The sequence below is a fragment of the Dermochelys coriacea genome, chromosome 1 (genome assembly GCF_009764565.3).
Source record: "Dermochelys coriacea isolate rDerCor1 chromosome 1, rDerCor1.pri.v4, whole genome shotgun sequence".
Lineage (NCBI taxonomy): Eukaryota > Metazoa > Chordata > Testudines > Dermochelyidae > Dermochelys > Dermochelys coriacea.
In genome coordinates, this window is record NC_050068.2 from 155,197,535 (window position 1) to 155,203,534 (window position 6,000).

A 6,000-nucleotide genomic window follows, 5' to 3' on the forward strand; every position below is an offset into this window, starting at 1 on the left:
TGTGACAATTCCTCAGATTTGTCACCTACAAAAGATGGCTCAGGTTTGGGAATCTACCGAACATCCTCAGTCGTGAAGACTGAAGCAAATAATTCATTTAGTTTCTCTGCAATGTCTTTAAGTGCTCCTTTTATATCTCCATCATCCAGGAGTCCCACTGGTTGTTTAGCAGGCTTCCTGCTGCTGATGTACTAAAAAAAAATTTGTTATTACCTTTTGAATTTTTGGCTTGCTGTTCTTCAAACTTCTTTTTGGCTTTTCTTATTACATTTTTTACATTTAATTTGGCAGTGTTTATGCTCCTTTCTATTTACCCACTAGGATTTGACTTTCACTTTTTAAAAGATGCCTTTTTATCTCTAACTGCTTCTTTTACATGGTTGTTAAGCCACGGTGGCTCTTTTTTAGTTCTTTTACTGTGTTTTTTAATTTGGGGTATACATTTAAGTTGAGCCTCTATTATGGTGTCTTTGAAAAGTGTCCATGAAGCTTGCAGGGATTTCACTCTAGTCACTGTACCTTTTAATTTCTGTTTAACTAACTTTCTCATTTTTGCATAGTTCCCCTTTCTGAAATTAAATGCCACAGTACTGGGCTGTTGAGGTGTTCTTCCCACCACAGGAATGTTAAATGTTATTCTATTATGGTCACTATTTCCAAGTGGTCCTGTTATAGTTACCTCTTGGACCAGATCCTGCGCTCCACTAAGGTCTAGATCGAGAGTTGCCTCTCCCCTTGTGGGTTCCTGGACCTGCTACTCCAAGAAGCAGTCATTTAAAACAGTGATTCTCAAAGCCGGTCCACAACTTTTTCAGGGAAAGCCCCTGGTGCACTGGACTGGTTTGTTTACCTGCCGCATCCGCAGGTTCGGCCGATCGCGGCTCCCACTGGCTGTGGTTTGTCACTCCAGGCCAATGGAGGCTGCGGAAAGGGCAGGCAGCATGTCCCTTGGCCTGCGCTGCTTCCCGTAGCCCCCATTGGCCCGGAGTGACGAACCATGGCCAGTGGGAGCCGCGATTGGCTGAACCTGCGGACGTGGCAGGTAAACAAACCGGCCCAGCGTGCCAGGGGCTTTCCCTGAACAAGTGGCGGACCGGCTTTGAGAACCACTGATTTAAAGTATCAAGAAATTTTGTCTCTGCATTTCGTCCTGAGGTAACATGTACCAGTCAATATGGGGATAATTGAAATCCCCCACTATTATTGAGTTCTTTATTTTGATGCCTCTCTAATCTCCCTTAGCATTTCATCGTCACTATCACTGTCCTGGTCAGGTGATCCATAATAGATCCCTACTGTTATATTCTTATTAGAGCATAGAATTACTATCTGTAGAGATTCTATGGAACATGCAGATTCATTTAAGATTTTTATTTCATTTGATTCTACATTTTCTTTCACATATAGTGCCACTCTCCCCACCCCATATGACCTGTTCTGTCCTTCTGATATATTTTGTACCCCAGAATGATTGTGTCTCATTGATTGTCCTCACTCCACCAGGTTTCTGTGATGACTATTATATCAATATCCTCCTTTAGCACGAGGCACTCTAGTTCACCCATCTTATTATTTAGACTTCTAGCATTTGTGTAAAAGCACTTTAAAAACTTAACACTGTTTATTTGTCTGCCCTTTTCTGATGTCAGATTCTTTATGTGAATGTTTCTTGTCTGATCTGGTCCATACTTTGTCCTCTTTGAGCTTCTCCTCTTGACTAAAACCTAGAGAATCTCTATCAATAGACTCTCCTCTAAGAGAAGTCTCTATCCGATCCACGTGCGCCTCTGCAGCAATCGGCTTTCCCCCATCTTTTAATTTAAAAACTGCTCTGCAATCTTTTTTATGTTAAGTGCCAGCAGTCTGGATCCACTTCGGTTTAGGTGGAGCCCATCCTTCCTGTATAGGCTCCCCCATCCCAAACGTTTCCCCAGTTCCTAATAAATCTAAACCCCTCCTCTCTACATCATCGTCTCATCCACGCATTGAGACTCTGAAACTATGCCTACCTGACCCTGTGCGTGGAACTGGAAGCTTTTCTGAGAATGCCACCATAGAGGTCCTGGATTTCAGTCTCTTTCCTAGCAGCCTAAATTTGTTCTCCAGGACATCTCTCCTACCCTTCCCTATGTCATTGATACCTACATGTACCACGACCACCAGCTCCTCCCCAGCACTGCACATAAGTCTATCTAGATGCCTCGAGAGATCCACAACCTTCACAGCAGGCAGGCGAGTCACCATAAGGTTCTCCCGGTCATCACAAACCCAGCTATCTATGTTTCTAATGATCAAATCTCCCATTACTAACACCTGCCTTTTCCTAATGACTGGAGTTCCCTCCACCGGAGAGGTAACCTCGTGTGAGAGCAAACCCCAACATCATCTGGAAGGAAGGTCCCAACTATAGGAAGGTTTCTGTCTGTTCCCGTTGACTGCTCTCCTTCTCTGGGCCTTTCATCCTCCTTAACAGCCCCTGTGCTGTCTGACCGGAGGTGGGACAAATCTACAGTATCCCGGAAAGCCTCATCAACATACTCTCTGCCTCCCTTAGCTCCTCCTTCTTCCATACACGGTCTCTGAGGGCCAGGAGCTCCTTGTACCGAATGCACACATACACCACCCGCCCACAGGGCAGGTAATCATACATGCTACACTGAGTGCAATAAACAGAATAGCCCCCACTCTGCTGCTGGGCTTCTGCCTGCATTTTCTCCTCCAGCTACCTAGGTTAAAGATAGGGTTTTTGTTTAAATCAAGAAGTTTTGATTATAGTTTAGTTTAAAGGTTTTAAAGAAGGGCAAGTGTACCTCTCCCCCTTTCCACTCCCCTTCTCAACTTCCTCTTGAAACTCCCTGTTAGTGGTCCCTGTTTGCAAAGCTCCCTGGTCGCTTGCTCACTGCTTTATAAAGCCTTGGCCTTCTTGATAGCCCCACCCTCGACTAAGGCTCAGCCAATGAACAGAGGCTTCTAGATTTCAAACCTTATCATCCCTGCCCCTGGAATTCCCCTGGAATAGGTTTTCCAATGTGGAACGGCAATTGGCACATGTTAATGCTGACTCCGTCAGTGAGAGCTGTAACTGTAATGTAACTGGGGTGGAGGAATGATGTCATTGTACAACAGGCCCACAGTCACAACCCCATCCTACCCTTGGTGTTCCCCCACCTGAGCAGTGGAGTCCAAACCCCATGAAGGAAGAGAGGAGTTCCTGTGTAGTCTGGGGAACTAGAAGAACATGCACTCCACTTCCACGTCCCTGGATAGACATCAAGAGGTTCCAGTTTCCTTCTGCTCCTGTAAGTGGATGGGAGCATTTGACCTCTAAAATGTTGTCATGTTGCTCTCAAACTGGGCTTCTTATCTATCAATTTTGCATTACTTGTACTTTCTGTATTGGGGATTGGGTCAGGGTTGACCCCCTTGGGGTATGAAAATGACTAGTAGTTCTATTAAGTGTTAAAATTTCCTGGAAACACTCAGCTTTATATAAAGATGTAAAGAAAATCTCTCTGGAAATAAGTGCCAAAACACTGAGCCATCAAATTAATGCAATGAAATGTGGTAGCATTCATTGAAAAGAGAATGCTGCAAATTCTAAGCCCTTGCAATTTTTGTTGATCTGAGAAAGGGAAAATGTGCACCTGAGAAATTTATCATCAAAGTATTACTGACAGCTTCTTTTTCTATGCTAATTTTTTTAAACCAGACCTATTTACTTGTCAATTGAAAATTAAATCAGTGAGAGAGATTCAATTAACGCATTACACTATTCCCTGTAAGTACAAACATGACTCACAGCAATTCATACAGAAGACCAGCTCTTGCTTAGTTTAGCTACATGACCTGCTTAGTTTTAAAGGGACCCTGTCAGCCAAAACAAAGACAGCTTAAAAAATTCAATTTAAAGTAGTTTCAGATACCAATCCTGCAAAGGGCCCCTCTGTCAATTTCTGTAGTTCTACAATCATATTTTCCTATTTATTTTTAAGGTTACTGCTCTCCTATTGCACCATGAAAGCTTATCTCCACTAGAAAATTAGGTTGTGTCAGAACATGACCTTGAGGAGTTGTGTTAACTAGCACAATGTTAAAGAAAATTGTGCAGTCTTAACATAGGAATAAGTCATGTTCAACATTGTATCAACCGGTTATGGAAAACCAGTGTAATACTGAGCAGTTTCCTGAAAACCACTTCTCAACACAATTTGCCCTTGTCTATAGTGCTCAATCAGTCATGGTCGGTATTGTGTCACTTGTGTTCAAAGACAATAGGCTGCATGACAGGGCAGAGCTAAGCTTTGTGAACTGAGAGGTTTCCCTGGTTGCACATGCAAGGGCTCCGATATCAGTGGCAGGCTTGTTTGTGTTGGAGACAGAAAAAAGTCATAGGAAGGATTTATGAGCATGACAGTGAGAGGAAGCAGAGAGACAGGGCTTCTTGGGTGCAGAATTCTTTGGAATAGCAGACTTGGGGATTTCTGAACAAGAAAATTGTCTGGTGTTGTTTGTTTATACCATGTTCAGGGAAACAGGGCTCAGTTTATATTTTTGTTGTAAATACACAAGATTACACCAGAAATATACCTGACTCATATCATGAATTTCATATCCTAATGGAGACAACCTGACCACTCAGACCAAAGGGGTAATGATAGATAGACTCTATTCGTGTGTTTAGCCTTATTATTATTTATTCTGTTTAGAAAAAAGAATTTTTCTTTTAATTTTAAATATTAATCTTATATTTCTATGGTTACTTTGGAGGATGAAAGGGGGGCATTGTAGTACAGCGTCAGGCTTTTGAAAATAAATTTTATTTAAAATAAATTATTTGGCTTGGGACACTTTCGCAGATTTTGATAAACAATGTGGGATTTTTGTTTGTTTTTAAATATCACATTGTAGTCAATGAAAATGTATAGCATTAATGGATTTGTATCAATCTTCTGAGAGCACTTGTTCAGTCTTTCTAGCCTCAGGGTAACTCTTCCATATTGTTTTTCTTCTGTTTTAGTTCGACACAAGATCGCTTATATTATTTTCATAAAAAGAAGAGACGGAAAATACCTAATTGATTATCATCTCCATCCCTCTGCGAACGCAGAATTTAATCCTTTGACAGGAGACATGTCAGACATTAAATTGATACTTCATTTATCAGTGCCATGTATAATCTGTAAATCCTTCTAATGAGATAAAGCTCTGCAGTTTGGTTCCAATAAAAATATTTGGAACATTTAATTGACTTTTGCCTCTGATCCCTTATTGGACTTGTAGAGACCTATGTGATTTGTTGCTGAGTCAAAGAAGGCTACATTAGGTAATCTTGGATAGTAAGGCAATAGATTTTCCATCTCCAATAAGGTTAATTAGAGATTAGAAGAAGCAAAATGGATGATCAAGGAGATCAAAACACACTGAGATATAGTCTTGAGCAGTCACTCCATTACTCAGCATTATCTCACCTACCAGGAAACAATGTTGTTGCTTCTTCCATACCTTTTTGGACTCTTCTTATTCTTGTAGATCATGCCCAAGATTGCCTCTTCTTCTCTATTCAAAAACATGTCTGCAAAAATCTTGGGTGTGTTTTTCTGTTTTGAAAAATAAGACATGTTTATTACCGAAATTAAAATCTATCTGATTTGCTAGAGCCCAGAATTAAGTTGGCACTATTTTCATTGATTTGTGAGAGATGTTTGTCACCTTTCAAAAGGAAGCAAAAAATTGCTGACTTTTAGTTCTATAATTTTAGTGTTTGGTTTATTGAATAAGGGAGATCAATTCATGCCATTGATGCTACCATTAAAGGGACTAGTTTGGCAAAGGAATATGAAGTAAAGGTGACTATTTATCTCCTGAGTCTGAACAAAATAATTCATATTTTTCATTTACCTTTTGCTCCATTTAATGGCATTAAGTTGGCCAATATTCACATCATGGCTGAGGACTTATGTTCACAGTACCAAGGTATTTTTTTGGAGAGTTGAATTTATT

At 40.8% G+C, this 6,000-nt stretch overlaps 1 protein-coding gene across 1 annotated transcript in view; it reads right to left on the reverse strand.

Moving 5' to 3' along the window:
* EFHC2 (EF-hand domain containing 2) overlaps positions 1-5,575 on the reverse strand; it is a 118,056-nt gene extending 112,481 nt beyond the window's left edge. Inside the window, exon 1 of the mRNA XM_038415072.2 lies at positions 5,503-5,575. The gene's annotated coding sequence lies outside the window, so the exon portion shown is untranslated. The remainder of the gene's footprint in view (positions 1-5,502) is intronic.
* Between the last annotated feature and the right edge of the window lie 425 nt (positions 5,576-6,000).